The sequence below is a fragment of the Lynx rufus genome, unplaced genomic scaffold, assembly GCF_022079265.1.
Source record: "Lynx rufus isolate CCGP_SWC_20201006 ecotype Redwood Valley unplaced genomic scaffold, mLynRuf1.p SCAF_10, whole genome shotgun sequence".
NCBI classification, from domain to species: Eukaryota; Metazoa; Chordata; class Mammalia; order Carnivora; family Felidae; genus Lynx; species Lynx rufus.
The window spans coordinates 26,291,477-26,311,510 of NW_025814824.1; positions in this window are offsets into that span (position 1 = coordinate 26,291,477).

Below are 20,034 nucleotides of genomic sequence, written 5' to 3' on the forward strand. Positions count from 1 at the left end.
GAAAGCAAGCTCAACAAAACCAAATAAACTACAGTAGGGCACACTGGGGCATCTGGGTGGCTCAGTCGGTTGAGCGTCCGACTTCAGCTCAGGTCATGATCTCACGGTTCGTGGGTTCGAGCCCCGCGTCGGGCTCTGTGCTGACAGCTCGGAGCCTGGAGCCTGCTTCTGATTCTGTGTCTCCCTCTCTCTCTCTGCCCATCCCCTGCTCACGCTGTCTCTCTCTGTCTCTCAAAAATAAATAAATGTAAAAAAAAAATTCTTTTTAAATAATAAACTACAATAGGGCACACAAATCCAAAACATAAGCCTCCTTTTGTGGATTTTCAACAGAAAATGGCCAAGGTGACTTTCACTCCTTTACATCCCCTCTTCTAGACGGATATGCTGGGCTGGGTCCCTTTCCCTCTATAATTACCTTGGATGTGTCCATTATGTTTCACAGGGCTGTCTCTCTCCGGAACCATTTAGAAAGTTAAGGAAGGGAAATAAAACAAAATACCTTCTTTAAAACAGGAGTTCTAAGTAATCGAAACACCAAATTTACTCATGTTCCGTTCCTGGCAAACTTGATGCTCTATCTCTGTTCTTGAATAAGAGTTTGGGTTAAAAACTAAGTAAAGAGCTTTATTTCCAGCTAATATTCCAGTTTGAATATTAGCCACTGGGTGATGGGTTTTGTTGGTTTGCTTTTTCATAAATTTTAAAATGTTATTCATTTGGCACATGTAGAGTTTAAAAGAATAGCAGAGTTTTCTAGTTAAGTTGGAGGCCAGCTCAGTGCCTCTGGATCCACATGTCCCAAGCAGCACTCCAAATACTTAAGAAACCAGAAAGATGTCAGATTGCAGTAATGCTGGAAACAAAGGAAATTAATATTCCAGTGTTCTCTGGGAGAAATTTACACTAACCAAACCATAGATGAAGCCCTGGGACAGAAGAACAGAAATGTACCCCTCATTGGACTGAAAAACTCTGGCTCAGAGACATCAGGTCTTTGCTGCCCATACAGCTGGTAACCACCGTCCTACTGTAATGAAACCACTTTCTAAAACAACTGTTGTTTGTTTCATACTGGACTAGTCATTAGTGCTGCCTACAAGGATCTCTCTCTCTCCTCCTGTGTATATGATAGGATTGCATTTCCTCGATTCCTTGATTAGATATAGACACATGGCTCACTTTTGCCTCAGAAAGGTGATGTATGTCACTTCTGAATGGAGGCTTTAACTCCCAGTGCACATTAGCCACACTCCTTTGTCTTCTGGTAAGGGGACCAGAAGCTCTCCAGATAGTGGCTGCTCCAACAGCCTGGAGTGAGAAACAAACCTATTGTGTCAAGGCACTGAGAGTCAGGGACTATTTGTTACTGCAACATGACCTAGCCCATCTGACTTCTACTCATATATCTTAAACAAGGGCTGCCAGATATTCCTAACAAAATATCAGAACCCAGTGGATGCAAGAGTGAAAAATATGCGGGCGTCTGAGTGGCTCAGTAGGTTGAGCGTCTGACATTGGCTCGGGTCATGATCTCGCTGTTCGGGGGTTCGAGCCCAGCGTCAGGTGCTGGGCTGAGTGCTCAGAGCCTGGAGCCTGCTTCGGATTCTGCCTTTCTGTCTCTGCCCTTCCCCCACTCACACTCTGTCTCTCTCTGTCTCTCAAAAATGAATACACGTTTAAAAAAAATTAAAAAGAGTGAAAAATATGCATTTAATTTTTTACTTAATCAAAAGTATTTACTTTTTTTATAAAAGTTGCATTTTCAAAACTGCTCTTTTATTTTATAATAACTAGACAGATCAGGGTTGGCAAGTTTTTCTGTAAAAGACAAGATAGTAAATACCTTACTTAGTCTTTATGGGCCATATGTATGGTCTTTATTGCAATACTCAACCCTGCTGTGGTAGCACAACAGTCGTAGACATTGCACAAGTGAATGTCCATAGCTGTGTTTCGTTAAAACTTTATTTACAAAAATAGATGGTGGGCTACACTTGGCCCACGTGGCATGATTAGCCAACCCCTGATAGAGATCACTGAAATAGGAACACTATAAACTTTGTACTGACTTCCTCCACCATTTTGCTTCATTTATTGACTTGGCTATTGTTCATTACACTGAAAGATCTTTCCACAACTACATTTGGGAAAGGAATCAAAGCCTGAAAATGAATTAATCTCAAAAGTTTTAGAGCTTCTGTTAATTAAATAACCATGCTGGGCCCACGAGGAGAGAAATGGTATAGTTAAAGAAAGAACTTAATCATAAAGGGAATTAGGAAAGAGATGTTTTTTTCCTAAGTGAAAGCCATTAAAATTTTCTGATTTCATCATGGTTGGATATTTTCTACAAGAAACGCAGCATGTGTGGAGGCCACAAAATGCAATATACAGAATTACTCAAAGGACACATTTCCCTAGGTAACTTGCATAAACATTTAAAGCTTCTTTTTGTAAAATTTTCAACTAAATATACTGGAAAACAATTGCTTATACAATGCAAATGTAACTCTTTTCTTAAAAAGCAATTATTTTTATCAAGGAATTGAATTTTCTCAAAATGAAAGAAAGCACCAATTTATTTCTTATTTTGAGCAGTGAATATAATGAGTACAGAAATAAGTGAATAAAATAGAGACAAGCTTCTGGAACTGTTGGCTATTGTAGTAGGGTGTATTATTGGCTCATAGTTCTTGCTGCCTCCCTGATCCTTGCTGACATCTTCCACAGTTTACCTCCCCATCCCATTGATATTGTGTGCAGCCAAGTAACTTGTTTTGGCCAGTGGAGTGTCAACAGAAATGACAGTGTGGTATTTCAGAGCAGAGCCCTTTAACAACCTCTCACAAATTTGTTTCCTCTCTTGCCCTCTGCATCTTCCATGGGGAAAGATGGCCCTTTGTAGTTGCTATCTCTAATCTAGAACACACAGAACAGATTTGAACTTAAACTTGAACCCAACACTTAGCCCAAAGCAGAACCATTCCAACCAATCTACAGATCTGTGGGTGACAAAATTTTGTTGTTGTATGCCACCGAAATTCTGAAGTTTTTGTTATGCAGTATTATTACATTAATAGTTGATTAATAGAATTATTACTTACCATTTTATATTAGTTACCATTTTACTTTACAATTTTTTCTTGGTTAATCAGAAACTATTTTGGGGGTGCCTGGGTAGCTCAGTCTTTTGAGTTCAGCTCAGATCATGATTTTTGATTTCAGCTCAGACCATGATCCCAGGGTTGCAGGACTGAGCCCTGCAATTGGGCTCCACACTGAATGTGGAACCTGCTTAAGATTCTCTCTCTCTCCCTCTGCCCCTCTCCCTGACTCATGCTCTTTATCTCTCTCTAAAATAAAAAAAAAAAGTGTTAAAATATTCTTTACATTCCCTTATAAAAAATCATGACTTGTAAATAAATTGTCATCAGTTGAGTAAAAATGTCTCAACTCTCTTAATAAACCTGGCTATCAAGTGTAATTAAACCTAATAATTTCATGGAACTCATTTTCAAAGACATCTTAACCTTACTAATCTTTACATGGTGCAGCAGGGTAGTTTTTTGAAATACTAACAAACGTGTCCTCAACTATTCCCTATGTTTCATTGAATTATTCCCTGTAGGACCTTTACCCAACCCAAGGGCTAGAAAAGAGACACCTATTAACTTAAGAGCTAATGCTTCAACTATGGATTGCAAATCATTAGTAGAGCACCAAATTTATTATGTAGGTCATAACCAAGATATTTTAAATGAAAAATAGATTAGAAAACATCCAGTTGTATCACACATAAAAGGTTAATATTATTTTGCAAATATATAGGAGAAAAAGACTGCAGTGTGATGAAAGTCCAAACAAAAACAACAGGGAGCCACTGTCATAAAGAAAGGTTATTTTAAAAGAATTAGAGGCACCAAATATTTGGTTCTAGTCAATACTAGATCCTTCTCCCAACTGCAATTGCCACTTGACTCTCCGCATTATTCTGGGGCTATAACTACATATAAGGTAAAATAGAAAGACATCATCTACAACATGGAAAAGACCACAACAAATAGTATACTAAACAATGAATAACTAAAGTCATTTCCATTAAAATCAGGACCACAATAGGAATGTGGTCTATATGACCTCTAATTTTAAAAAATCTTTAGAAAGTTTTAGCTAATGCACTAAGCAAAAATAAACAGAACATAAAAAAGAAATATCTTTCTTTCCTTATTGCCTTATTGATGACATTATTGGATTCCTAGAAAACTTAAAATGTAAGAGAAGGCAGAATTAATTTGGTAATGGGGCTAAATACAAATAAATACATAAAATTAACATCTTTATTCAGATTAAAAATAACCAATTATAAATATATGTGAAAAATTGTGATGAAAACTATATATTATACAGGAACAAGTGTGATTTTTTTTTTAAGTTTTAGGACCTAAGTGATAAGACAAGTGGAAAAGATATTCACAAAGAATATATCCAACAAAAGAACTTATATCCAGAATATATTTTTTAAGACTCTTTCAAATCAATAAGAAAATGGCACCCAGTCCATTTAAAAAAAAAAAAAAAGGCAAGGGGTGCCTGGGTGAATAAAGCGTCCAACTTCAGCTCACATCATGATCTCACGGCTTGTGAGATCAAGCCCCGCATCAGGCTCTGTGCTGACAGCTTAGAGCCTGAAGCCTGCTTCAGATTCTGTGTCTCCCTCTCTGTCTGGCCCTCCCCAGCTTGCTCTCTGTCTTTCTCTCTTTCTCTCAAAAATAAATAAGCATTTTTCAAAAAGGCAAAAAACTTAAACCAGACACTCTATAAAAGAGGCTATCCAAGTGATAAATAAGCGTGTGAAAAATATTTAACATCATTGGTCACAATGAGATACTATGTACTCATCAGAATGGCTAGCATTCTAACAACTGACAACCTAGGTTGGCAAGAATGGGGACATCTGGTCTGTCACAAAGTTGGCCGTATTGTCAGTTGGCACGGGAACTTTGCAGAACTCTGGCATTCTCTGTTAGAGGTGAACATCTGCATACACTCTGCCCAGTAATTCCATTCCTGGCATATACTCGATGGAAATGTGTGTGTAAGTGGACCAACACACATGTATAAGAATGGTTTGAGTATCATGTGTAACAGCCAAAACTTTAAACAACCCAGATGTCCACCAAAAGGAGAATGGAGGAATAGAAACATAAAACGATGCAGCCACTGTGGAAATGGTATGATGATTCCTCAAAAAATTAATCATATGGTCCAGCAATTCCACTTGTGGGTACATAGTCAAAAGAGTGGAAAGCAGAGATTTGAATGGATACTGGTACACCCATATTCCCACCAGCATTATTCACAACAGAAAGTGGAAGCACCTGAGGGCCCATCCACAAATAAATGGATAAACATGGAGAAAATAAAATGAGGGGAAAAACAAAAATATTCCACACGATGGAACATTTAGCCTTAAAAAGAAAAGAACATCTGACTCATGCTATAACAGATGATGAACCTTGAAGACATTACGCTATGTGAAATAAACCACACACAAAGGACTGATATTATAGGATCCCACTTAATGAGGTACCTAGAGTAGCCAGACTCTCAGAGGCAGAAAGTGGAATGAGGGTTGCAAGGGGCTGGGGAAGGACACATGGGGTGTTTCGTTTCATGAACATAGATTTTAGTTTGGGGATGACAAAAAAGTTTCTGGAGATGGATGGTGGCCAGTGTTGCACAACATAAATATACTTAATGCCACCGAAAGGTACACTTAAAAATGATTCAAATGGTCAATTTAATGTTATTTTTATTTTACCACAATAAAAAAATTTAACAGAAGTGATAAATTGTCATATATTCATATAATGAAATAACATATAGCAACAAAAATGAAGACACTACCTTCATACAGCATAGACTTTAATTTTTTTAAATCAAATAGCTAAAAAAGGGGATGTCTGTGTTTATATATAAACAATGACAAAAAATAAATGCAAAAGGATACCTTTACATCCTTAGAAATGGAGAAAACACATTTTTAGCCATTTTAGAATTGCATTGTGCTCCAGCTTTATCCTTAAAGGCTTCTGAAAACGGAGGCCAAGAAAATTTCAAATGATCAAGGCAAATATTATGTAACTTTTCTTTTACTCATTCAAAAAAATTTTTTTTCAACGTTTATTTATTTTTGGGACAGAGAGAGACAGAGCATGAACAGGGGAGGGGCACAGAGAGAGGGAGACACAGAATCAGAAACAGGCTCCAGGCTCCGAGCCATCAGCCCAGAGCCCGACGCGGGGCTCGAACTCACGGACCGCGAGATCGTGACCTGGCTGAAGTCGGACGCTTAACCGACTGCGCCACCCAGGCGCCCCGTCATTTTTAATGAATATACAAGAAGCAGAAATGTCAGTGTATCTAATTCCATCCTGGACCCTGACATCCCTTCCCCAGCTGCCCTGACAGTTCCCCCCTGCCCCATTCTGGGATTAGAAGTACCTGGCTAGGAGCTGAAGCAGAAACCGCCGTGAATGTTTGTGTCTCAGGATGAGATTCGGAGCAAGGAGGGACAGAGTCAGGAATGGCCTGGGAGAGGTTTCTTGCAAAGACTGTCATTTTTTATTTACTGACTCCGATGCAGGCAGAATGATAGATTGTTTCAAGGGGCCAAGAAATACAATCCCTTCCAACTAGTCAACAGCCCTTTGGGTGAGAGAAGGTTCCTGTGCAATTCATATGGGGGTCCCGTCAAAAGTGAACCAAGTGGGATACGCAAGGTACTCATCCTGTCCCCTTAAGATCTGAGATGAGGACACTGACCGCATGGGTAGGCAGTTTGGGGGGCCAAGACCAACTCAGACCCGGAGCCAGGAGCGTCAGGTTTGACTAGCCATCCACTGCTTCAATGTCAAGTGAGCAGAATAAAGCAAGGAAGGTCCAGAAAAAAGGCAACAATCCACTCAGGCTACCGAGGAAAATCCACGATGTTCATTTTTCTAAAAGAATGAGAAACACTCAAATAGGGAGAAAAACTATTCGTGAAACACGTAGCCCTATACTACTCTCCTAGGATTCTCTCCCAGAGCCTTTGGAAGGAGTGTGGCCCTGCCCACACCTTGATTTAGCTGCCAGGAGTGTGAGGATAAATTTCTGTTGTTAAAATGTGATGTTTCATTATAGCAGCTCTAGGAAACTGACACAATGAGATACAGGAAAAAAAAAAAAGTAGATCTGGTATAAATGGACAGTTCAAAATCGGTAACAATAAAACACCCATTTATCCATGACCTAGCTTATGAAAGAAAAGTTACTGGTAGCTTCAAAGCCCTTCCAGAGTGCCCTTCCCCAATCACACCTTCCCACCCTTATCTCCACCGTCTGAAATTTTGTGTTAAACATTCCTTCCCTTTTCTTGTAATTTCTTCCTATATATCCCAAACAACATAATATTTAGTTTTGACTGTTTTGAGCTTTTGTATACACTGAGTCATACTTTAGATATTCTTCTTTATGTGCTCTTTACACAATATTTTGTTTTTGCGAGTAATTCATGATGTTGTGTAATATTTGATATACCATCTATTTATTCATTTTGCTATGAATAACACTTCAATGGTGTCCTTTATTTTTGTTATTATAAACAATATTACCATGAAAATTCTTGCATATGTCTCCTAATGCACATGAGCATTATCTCAGAACTATAAAAACCTGAATTGCAATAGGCTTAGCATTGAAATAGAATTTCTACCTATTCAGCAATTCTACCTAGGAGAATTGCTAGGGTATGTTTTGTTCAACTTTATGAAAAGTATTTTAAATACATAGGTAAGAGAATTAAGAGGGTCTTTTAGGTGTCAAAATCACAGACTGGAAACTAGAAAAGATGAGATAGCTTTAAGCGGGGTAGTCTGCTACTATCATTGTATTGGAGTTTCTTTATGTTTGTGATTAATTGATTTATATATCTGGGTGTTTTCCAGTGGGGGGCATAAATATTTACAGCTGTTGGCACTTCTTGGTGGATAGATTCCTTAATTATGATATAACAACCTTCTTCATCTCTTGTTACAGTCTTTGTTTTAAAATCTAGTTTGTCTTGGGGCGCCTGGGTGGCGCAGTCGGTTAAGCATCCGACTTCAGCCAGGTCACGATCTCGCGGTCCGGGAGTTCAAGCCCCGCGTCGGGCTCTGGGCTGATGGCTCAGAGCCTGGAGCCTGTTTCCGATTCTGTGTCTCCCTCTCTCTCTGCCCCTCGCCCATTCATGCTCTGTCTCTCTCTGTCCCAAAAATAAATAAACGTTGAAATAAATAAATAAATAAATAAATAAATAAATAAATAAAATCTAGTTTGTCTGTTATAAGCATGGCTACTCCGGATTTCTTTTGACATCCATCAGCATGACGAATGGTTCTCCATCCCCTTACTTTCAATCTACGGGTGTCTTTAGGTCTAAAATGAGTCTATTATAGACAACAGATAGATGGATATTGTTTTGTTTATACATTCTGATATTCTGTGTCTTTTGATTGGAGCATGTAGTCCATTTACATTTGGAATGATTATTGAAATATGAATTTAGTGCCATTGTGCTGCCTGTGGAATTAGTGTTTCTGGTGACATTCTCTGGTACTTTGTAGTCTTGTTGCTTTTGGTCTTGTTGGTTTGGTTTTTTTCTCCACTTCCCCATTCAGAGTCCCCCTTAGAATTTCTTGCAAGGCTGGCTACTTTAGTAGTCACCAACTCCTTTAGTTTTTGTTTTTCTGGGGACCTCTTTTTCTTCCCTTCTATTCTGAATGGCAGCCTTACTGGATAAGGAATTCTTAGCTGAATATTTTTCTGATTCAGTATGTTGACTATATCCTCCCACTCTTTTCTGGCCTGCCAAGTTTCTGTGGACAGATCTGCTGTGAACCTGATCTGTCTTCCCTTGTAGGTTCAGGACTTTAAGAAAACAATCAGTTAATAATTCAAAACATCTGACAAGGACAGGAAAAAAAACACAGAAAAATCTCACTTATGAATACAGATGTGAAAATCATAAGTAAATATAAGCAATTCAAATTTAAAAGTACATTATAATAATATACCAAGTTGACTGTACTCCAGGAATGCATTCATGACTAAATATTATGAAAAATTCATATAATTTATAAAATGAGTCTAACTATGAGACATAAAAGTATACAGTCATCTCCATCAGTATTAAAAAGATATTTGATAATATTCAGAATCTATTTAACTTTTTTAAAAGACTCATTATGAATCAATACTAGAAAAACAGATTCTTAACGTGATGAAAAACATCCACATTAAATTAAGAACAAAGATAAAATGCTTTCACATCCATCACTCAAACGAAACTTTCTAGTCTATGTATTAATAAAGAGAAAGTGGGTATAAATATTATATAGGAGACAAAAATTAGAGGGGAGAAAACTTATTATTCAGAGATGATGTATGATTTGCAAGTGATTTTTTTCACCTAGATAACACAAGATTAAAAATCTTGTATTGTAAAATTACCATTGAAAAATCTCACCGTAAAGGAGACAAACACTCCTAGTGGATACCACTAGGATACTTCTCACTAGTGTGTCCAGCAAAGACAATATGTCCTACAGTATCGGCACAATGTTTTTAGTGGACCAACAGATTAAGCAGAAGACTGGTATTAATGATCCAGGTTATATGAAAAATATTAACTACTGACACAGGCATCATGAAAAAATGGCCACATCCTTAGAAGAAATAGCCAGTTCACATCTCTTTTCACTCTCAGACATAACTTTATTGGATGGAATAGGGGATGAAATTGTCTAACATTTATATCATTATCTCTTTCCTCCCTTTCTTTCTCTGTGGTTTTTCTGACAGAGCAGACATTTGAATTCATGCACTTCAAATGCATATATAATCTAACATCATTATAATAAATAAAGCCTTGATATCCAGTTGTGCCCATTTGTAGAGTCTGCATTTGCTTTATACCAAGCATGATGCAAAATTCAGCTCGGCTCCAAATCCTATCTATCAACAAATAATCCTCTCACACCAAAAATACTATTGAAAAACTAGAATTTGCTAAGATATGGGTAGTGCGGGAGGCTTTGCAGGTCTGGGGACTCGGGTATATAGGAAATCTCTGTACTTTTCATTCGATTTTGCTATGAACCTAAAACTGCTCTGAAAAATAAATTTTATTAATTAAAAAATTAGAATTTGCTAATTATGTTGCAAAATTAAAAAGCTCACGTCACATAGCACATGCTATTTCCATCAGGCAATTCCTGTGGGCAACCACGACCCCAGTTCTTGGCCCCAGAATTAAGAGGCCCAATTCTGGCTTCTTCCAGCTGAACCCATGCCCATGACTCCAGGTCTAAGGAGTCAAAAAGCTGTGCTCTCCGGAGCCCATGTCCTCAAACTGTCCTTTGGTCCTTCACCTACTCTCTGTCTTCTTTTCTGTCCATACAACCTTGCCCTCCCTCTCTCATTTTGTTTTTTATTATCTTCATAAAAGTTTCTTTTTATTTTTATAAAACCCCCAAACCAGCCACACAATCATATTTACCCTCAGGCTTCTTTTTTTTTTTTTTTTAAGTTTTTACTATTTTTTTATTTGAGAGAGAGAGAGAGTTGGGGAGAGAAGCAGAGGGAGAGAGAGAGAGAGAGAGAGAGAGAGAATCCCAAGCAGGCTCCATGCTCAGTGAGGAACCAGATACGGGGCTGGATCCCACGACCCTGGGAATCATGACCTGAGCCAAAGTCAAGACTAGGATGTTCAAATGACTAAGCCACACACGCGCCCCTACCCTCAGCCTTCACAGAGTCTTTTTGCAGTGAAAACAAGCTCTACATATGAATAAAAGTTAACTTCAGCAGCCAAGATGCTAAAATAATCTTCACCTCATTTACATATACGACAATCAATTCTTTCTACATATCAGCATTAATTTGTTAGAAGTATTAAGGAAAAATTGTCCTCTCATATAGCAACCAAGACAAAATAACCTGAAGTCAAATCAAGAGAAAATGTGCAGGATTTATATGAAAAGAATTGCAAAGCTTTATTGAGGTACCTAAAGCTACAAAAGTAAAGAAATATACTGTGGTTCAGATTATAAGCATCCCATATTCTAAGGATGACAATTATCACCAAATTAGCATCCAATAGAATGAAATTCCAATCAAATTCTCGACTGGGTTTTTTCAAATTTTAAACAATGAAGATAAATAGGATAATAAAATATATGCATTATCGTGTAGTGAAGAAGGCCCCAGAAGCATAGAATAAAATCCAAAAGCCATCTAGAAACTCTCAATAGACCGCACACATAAAAATTTAGAATTTTTGCATGGAAAAACAAAAAAGCTATGACAAAGTAAGAAAATGAAAAGGCAGATGACAAGCTAAAATAAGTTTACAACATTTAGGACAGAAATAAGTTGACATATTTGGAAGAAGTATTTTTAATCAATAAAATATTAAGTAACTAAAAATAAAACAAAAAACAAAAAACAAGTGAAGAACATGAAACAGGGCACAAATGGCCAGTAAAAATATGAAGTACTGTCCAACATCAATAGTCACCGAAGAATGCAAAGCATTCTTAAGATAATTATCCTTTATCACTAGTCAAGGATTTTTTTTTTAAGTATTCTTAAAGATTCAGGAATTGCACATTCTCATACACCATCAGTGGGTGTAAACCTATATAACTTAAAAAGTGATTTGGCAGCACTCATAAAATCCATAAAATGTGCGTAACATTTGACTTAATAGTCTTTCTTTCTTTCTGGAATTTATTCCATGGAAATAGTCATACAAAGGGTCTAACTATGTGAGCAAAAGAATGATTGTCTTGACCTGTATGAAAAGTGAAAATTTAGGAAAAGTTTGCATGTCCATCATCTGCCCAAGCCTGCTACAGTAAAGCATGGCAGGGTAGACTCCTGCACAGCCGTGAGAACTGATGCTACAGGTCCTGGAACCAGGCACCTGCCCTCTCCACCGCAGGCACCCCCACCTCCAAGATGCCCAGGAGTCAAGGCGATTCAGCCCAAAGGCAGTAAAGGAACCCCAAGCAATCAGCAAAATGGTCCACCAAACCTGTTTCTGCAAAAGTTGCAAAGAGCAACAGGGAGCACTCAATCTTCAGAGTGCAAATAAAACAGAAAAAAAAGGAGAAGAGGCTGAAATGGGTCACAAAAGAACTGTAGACTGAACTGCCAAAAACAGAACAAACAGGAGCAACCAGCCTCTGATGAAGCAGGAGCAAAAGAAGCCAAGTCTGGTGATGAATATCACATCCCAAGGCTTCTCCATGACCCCCACACTTCCTGGATTGTCCGACTGTTTTGTAAAGGCAAAAGTTTTAGAAGCCCTGGAAATAACTGAAGTAACTGTTAAGAGGTTATTATTTTTCTTTTTACATATTTAGATAAGTGCAAATGCTTTTTCTTAAAAAGTTAAATTAGCCCCTGTTGTTTAGCATTTCCGCACAACCAGGAATTACAGGAATATTGGATTAAGGAAGTCTTTGCCGTCTTGTGAACCAGTTTGCCATTCTCCAGGCTGGTGGTGGGAAAGCTTATAGCCTATAATACAAAGCATAATTAAAAGCAATGCACACTCATAATCATGCACCTAGCATGTCTCAAACATTTCAAATTGCTAATCTTCTGTTCCCCTGTTCTTTGGTGGAACTGTTTTCTCAAGGCAACTACTCCCTGACCTTGGCCCTCCCAGTGAGACTTGAGTGCCATCTGTGACGTCTTTGCTGGCAGTTGTCCAGTTTATCCTCGAGTTTTGCTAACACGCTGCTACAGATTGGATTTTTTTTAGAGTGTTCCAAGTATGATATTAAGTCATGGATTAGTGGAATGTTAGACTTTAACTGAAGTAACTGCGTAATTTTTTAGAAAAGGATGTCAACCATTTTGTTTAGATTGTTAGTGTACAATTAAAACCTTGGTTTGCGAGCAAAATTTGTTCCAGAAACATGCTTTTAATCCAAAGCACTTGTATATCAAAGCAAATGTCAAGAAACCCTGGCTCTGTTGTGATCATGTAACGTTTGGTGTCACGTACTACTCATATTGTAAGACATCGCTCATTTATCAAGTTAAAATTTATTAGAAATGTTTGCTCGTCTAATGGAACACTCACAGAACAAGTTACTCACAATCCAAGGTTTTACTCTACTTGTATAAGAATTATGTATAGATTCTTATGTGTACAGATTCTTATATGTAAGGATTCTATATAGATTGCTTATACTGTCTGTGAACAAATCAGGCAGAAGCCAATAATATCTCAATTATTAAAAAAAAAAAAACCACCAACTCAAACACCTACATTTTTCACATAGGTGAAAATGCTAACTTCCTAACCGTTCAGAAATGCATGAACCCCAGCAAAGCTTCCATATAGTTATCATTTCAAATTCAGTTATGCACTTCATCGGTAGTAGATCCACTGAGTTTAATTGTTTTTTTTAAACACCTTTCAAAAGATTTCGCCATAACAGGCATTGGAACAAATTTACATAATGTATGCAGAAAGATAAGGAAACAAAAAAGCAAGGCACAAATTTAATATTACTGAAGCAAATAATCTTCAATGGAAGGATGAATACAATTTCATATTTGTTTTCTGGAGAAGACACAACCAAATGCTTAAGGGGACCCAAGAAAGAAAATACCCAGAAGTGGCTGAAGATAAGAAAATGCAAGAAGATTGCTTTCACACACCGTGCAATACAGGTGAAGTGTGGAGAAACTGGCCAAACTCAGAATAGATGAAGGAAATGTTAAAGCATCAAGAAGCTGGTTCTATCAGACAGAGAAACACAAATACCATATTGATCTCACTTATATGTGGAATTTAAAAAACCAAAAGTCCAAACTCATGGGTACAGAAAACAGATAGGTGGGTGGCCAGTGGTGGGGATGGGGAGTAGGCAAAATAGGTGAATGGGGTCAAAAGGTACAAACTTCCAGTTATAAAATAACCAAATCCTTGGGATGTAATGTACAGCATAGTGACTATAGTTAATACTATATTGTAGGGACCCCTGGTGGATCAGTCAGTTGAGCATTCGACTCTTGGTTTAGGCCCAGGTCATCATCTCGTGGTTTTGTGGGTTCGAGCCCCAGGTCAGTCTCCACTCTGAGAGTACAGAACTTGCTGGGGATTCTCTGTCTCCCTCTCTCTCTGCCCCTCCCAACTCACACTGCCTCCGTCTCTCTCAAAATGAATACAAAACTTTAAAAAGTAATACTGTCTTGTATATTTAAAAGTTACTAAGAGAGGAGATCTTAAAAGTTCTCATCACAAGGGAAAGAATGTTCACTCACTATGTGTGCTGATGAATGTCACCTAGATTATCATGGTGATCAGCTCACAATACATACAAATATCAACTCATATTGTACACTAGAAACTAATATAATGTTATACACGTCAATTATACCTCAAATGAAAAAAAAATAAGCAGCAGGTTATGACACAGGACTAACAAAGCATTGTCCCACAGTTTAATTGGCAGATTTTTTTTCTTTCTCAGCAGTACATAAAATAAGACTCTAACAATCAATGATACCTTACATTCAGTGAAATGTAGTTTCTTGGTTAACATGGAAAGAAATCCTTGGTACATTGTAAGTTTTCCTTTTAGAAGCACATATGCTAAAATTAGAATGATTCAGGGTAGGACAGCACCTGGATAAGGGCAACATACAACCATGAAGTGTTCCACAGTCGTTCTATTTCTTAATCTAGGTGTTTATTTGTGAACATTCATCCATCTGTACACTTACGTTTTGTGCACATTTCACTAGGTGTGCCATGCTTTAATGTAAGTTTTCTTGAAATATCAGCATATAACACAGTTTATATAGTATGGATCCCATTTTTTGTAACTGGGTACAGGTGCCCGCACAGTCTCCCGTTTGTGTGCATATCTGCATATGTAGGCATAGAATCTAAATATCAGGAGGAATTATCAAAAGACAGGTAACTTTTACTTTCTTCTTTACGCTTTTATGTGTCTGAAGATTTTTTACAATGCTCATTATTTCCCTTACAATCAGGAGAAAAAGACAGAAAGACCTATGAGCACTTTAAAAACACGTGTATATAAAACAAAACCTGCATATGCTTTGAACAGCAATTGTGCTTCACAGAATTTGTGCACAGACATAATTAAAGATGTGTGCAATTTAGCTATTAGAATATTCATCACATTTCGTATCTTCTACCCAGTATATTCATCTCTGAAAATTTAGCCTACAAAAGATTAGAGGTGTCGATAAATAGTTATTTATAAAGTTTTTCATCATAGTGTTCTATAAAATGTCAAACACTTCCAATAACCTAAGAATAGTTAAATAAATTAATGTACATCACGCGATGAATGTAACCAACCACTAATATGGGTGTGGATTTTGAAGAAAATGTGATGACATGTGAGATGTTTATTAACACTGTCAAGTGAAAATGTGCAATACAAAACTCTAAATGCAGCATAAACCAAATCTTGTGAAATATGCATAAAATAAGGATATGAAATATATACATAAATTGAAAAGTGAGGAACATATATAAATGTTTATAACGGTTATCCCTAACTGAAATTGTAATTTTTTAATTCTCTTTTTATACCTTTCTGCATTTTCCAAATTCCATAAATTGAGTACTACATATCCTGTAATCTTTAGAAAGTTAATTTTTAAATCCCTGAAGTCAGAGACATTTATCCAGAGAGCAAACATCCACAGCAAAACAAAATGCTAATTCTACAAAGAAGCACATAAGGTGCCTCGAGCTCTGCTTTGCAGCCTTGCACTCAGCATAATTGAAGGATGGCCTATTAAAGCCTATTGAGTTCATTTAAATGCAGTCCCATTACACCTGCTCATCTCATTTTCTTGCTCAAAATAAACTATAAATACTGATGGAGGAAGGCAGAGGAAATTAGTTGTCAAGAGACATAAGGGGCACCTGGGAGGCTCAGTTGGTTAAGCACCCAAATTCGGCTCAGGTCCTGATCTCCTGGCTCATGAGTTCAAGCCCCACATCAGGCTCTCTGCTCTCAGCACAGAGCCAACTTCAGATCCTCCATCTGTCTCCTTCTCTCTTTTTCTCTCTCTCACAAAAATAAATAAACGTTTAAAAAAGAGCGGGACATAAAAATTAATGTAAAAGTTGGGAAGAAGAAAACAAAAAGTAATACTAGGCATTGCCATAACGTAGGGTGTTTAGTCACAGGACATAGAATCTTATAGACTTGAGGGCAACAGTGAATTAAAAACATCCACATCCAATTCCAGAACATGAGTCAAGTCATTAAAAACTTTTATATGCAGCGCTTCTCTATTAAAACACTCAAGTTATAAAATTTCATAGAAATGAGTAGAGTTACAAAAGATAGACCAAAGAGTTTTGTAATTCTCCTGAATGTGCAAAAATAAGTATTTTAATAGGTTAATATTGCACTGCCATATTTATAAAAGGAGAGAAACGTAAAAATATAATTTTTGAAGGATCAAAGTTTGAAATATGTGTTTTACATCGTAAGTGGGTCATCTTGGGCACTGATTTGGTTCAGAACTCAGCAAAGTAATGTCTATGATTTTTTTATTCACTCTTTTTACTACCGAACACTTCTTAAAACACAAGATAAATACAGAGAATCATTTTATTTACATTTTTACTGAGATTTCCCTATTTTTAAAAAGAAGGAGGAGGTAGAAATCACCACGTGGTCAATAGTTAATTTATTTGTCACCTTATGATCCTCCTGACAATCTTATAAGAGATCAGAAGAACAGACCATACCCCTAGTCTAATACTATTGGATGAATAAATCAGGCAACATTTTGATACATAATAAAGCATCTCTTTACCTGATAGGCTTAAGAAAAATGAAAAGCAGAATAGATCATCTTCATAATATCTATACTGTTACATGTTATACGGGGAAAGGGGAGTATATTTACTTATGTCTGCTCATGTCTTCTATAGGCCACAAATTTTTCTCAATGTAAGCATCTAGGATTTGGGACAAAGGAAAGCAATTTTTGTAATCATAACAACAATAATCATATATACGGATCTATCTATCTATCTACCTATTATCTATAGTGAGTTATGCTAATATGTGAGCCCTATATTACATAGTAAAGGGTATTTACACTTAGAAGTGATTATGGGCAAAGATGAATTAGAAATAAGAATTGTGCCAATAATTTACAATAGCATATTTACCAACAGTAGCTGGCAAATTATGGGGGAAAGTATTCTAGTTAAGAGATATTTGCTTAATTTTTTAAATATTACATGAACAGCTGACTAGTTGATGGTTATCACTTACTAATATTTGTAAAAAATGTTTACATATTATGTATTTTATCCCAGTGTTTACAAAAGCATGAGAGATGCAATAAAGAGAGCCATTGTAGACAACAGGATCAAAGGCAAATGTGGCTCAGCCACAACAGTAGGGCGCATGCAACACACGTAGGAAACACTCCTGAAGTACCAGATTCTGGTCAACAAGGGACATTGCACTGCAGGGTACTATGGGATCTCTTCTTCAAAAGTTCACTACTTTCAATGGGAGACACAGTGGACTTTCCTAACACATAGGAACAGACACAGGCAGTTAGACAAAATGAGGAGACAGAGGAATGTGTCCCAAATGAAAGAACAGGACAAAATCCCAGCAAGAGAGCTAAATGAAACAGAAATAAGTAATATGCCTGCACAGATTTTAAAGCAATGGTCATAAAGATACTCACTGGGGGGCGCCTGGGTGGCTCAGTTGGTTAAGCATCCGACTTCAGCTCAGGTCACGATCTCGCGGTCCGTGGATTCGAGCCCCGCGTCGGGCTCTGGGCTGATGGCTCGGAGCCTGGAGCCTGCTTCCGGTTCTGTGTCTCCCTCTCTCTCTGCCCCTTCCCCGTTCATGCTCTGTCTCTCTCTGTCTCAAAAATGAATAAACGTTAAAAAAAATTAAAAAAAAAAAAAAGATACTCACTGGATATGAGAAAAGAGTAGAGGATCTCAATGAGACCCCAACAAAGAGATGGGAAACATACAAAAGAATCCATCAGAGATGAAGAACTCAATAACTAATATTAACAATACACCACAGGGAATAAATAGTAGACAAAAGGAAGAAGAAGAATAGATCAGTAGCCAGGAAGACAGAATAAGGGAAAGCAATCAAGCTAAACAGGAGAAAGAAAAAAAGAATAATAAAAACTGAGAACAGATTAAGGGAATTTGCTGATACCATCAAACATAACATAATAGGGATCCCAGAAGGGGAAGAGAAAGTAAAGGATGCAGGAAGTTTATTTGAAGAAATAATAGCTGAAAATTTCCCAAATCTAGAAAAGGAAACAGAAATCTAGATCCAGGAGGCACAGAGAGCCCCTAATAAAATCAACCTAAGACACACAGTAATTAAAATGGCAAAAAGTAGTAATAGAGAGAGAATTTTAAAAGCAGTGAGCAAAAAGAAAACAGTTACATACAAGGGAAACCCGATAAGGTCATCAGCTTATTTTTCAGCAGAAACTTTGCAAGCCAGCGGGAATGGCATGATATATTCAAAGGGCTGAAAGAAAAAAAAAGCTGCAACCAAGAATACTCTATCCAGCAAGATTATCATTCAGAATAGAAGGAGAGATAAAGAGGTTCCCAGACAAACAAAAGTTAAAGGAATTTATCACTCTAAACCAGCCTTACAAGAAATGTTGTAAGGGATTCTTTGAGTGGAAAGGAAAGACCATAAGCAGGAGTAAGAAAAGTAGGAAGCACAAAATCAATAAAATTATGTATATCTATAAAAATCAGTTAAGAAATTCACAAAATAAAAATAATGTGAAGTATGACATTATTTGTCTAAAACATGGTGGGAAGGAAAAGGAAAAATTTAGTGCTTTTGGAGTGGATTCAAATTTGAGAAACCATGTATAGACTGCTATATGCATAAGATATTATATGGCCATAAATTAAAAACTAGTAATATATATGCAAAATATAAGAGAAAGGAATCCAAGTATATCACTAAAGAAAGCCAACAAACACCAAGAGAGGAGAGCAAGAGAAGAAAGGAACAGAGAAGGACTACAAAAACAACCATAAAACAAGGAACAAAATGGTGACAAGTATATGCATATCAATAATTACTTTGAATGTAAATGGACTAAATGCTCTAATCAAAAGATACAGAGTGATGGAATGGATAAAAAAGAAATGGATAAAAAAAACCCCACAAGATCCATCTGTACATGCAGATTGAAAGTGAAGGGATGAAAGGTATTTATCATGCAAATGGAAGCGAAAAGAAAGCTGAGTAGCAATACTTAGACAAAATAGACTTTAAAACAAAGACCATAGCAAGAGACAAAGAAGGACAGTATATTATCATAAAGGGAACAATCCAGCAAGAAGATATAAAATTGTAAATATGCACCCAACATAAAAGCACCCAAATGTATAAAACAGCTATTAACAAACATAAAAGAAGTAATTGATAATAATATAATAATAGTAGGGGACTTTAACACCCCACTTACATCAATGAATAAACTATCCAAATAGAATATCAGCAAGGAAAAATTGGCTTTGGGGGCACCTGGGTGACTCAGTCAGTTAAAAGCGTCTGACTTGGGCTCAGGTCATGATCTCGAGCCCCAGATCAGGCTCACTGCTGTCAGCCTGTCAGCACAGAGCCCACTTCAGATCCTCTCTGCCCCCTCTCTCAGCCATTCCCCCACTTGCACTCTCCCAAAAATAAACAATTTTTTAAGTGGTTTTGAATGACACACTGGAGCATTAGAGTGATGGATGTAATGGGTATATTCAGAACATTCCATCCTAAAACAGAATACACATTCTTTTCAATTTAGGGAGAACATACACCATATGCCACAAAACAAGTCTCAACAACTTCAAAAAGTCTGAAGTCCCACCAGCAGTCCCACAATGCTATGAAACTAGAAATCAAC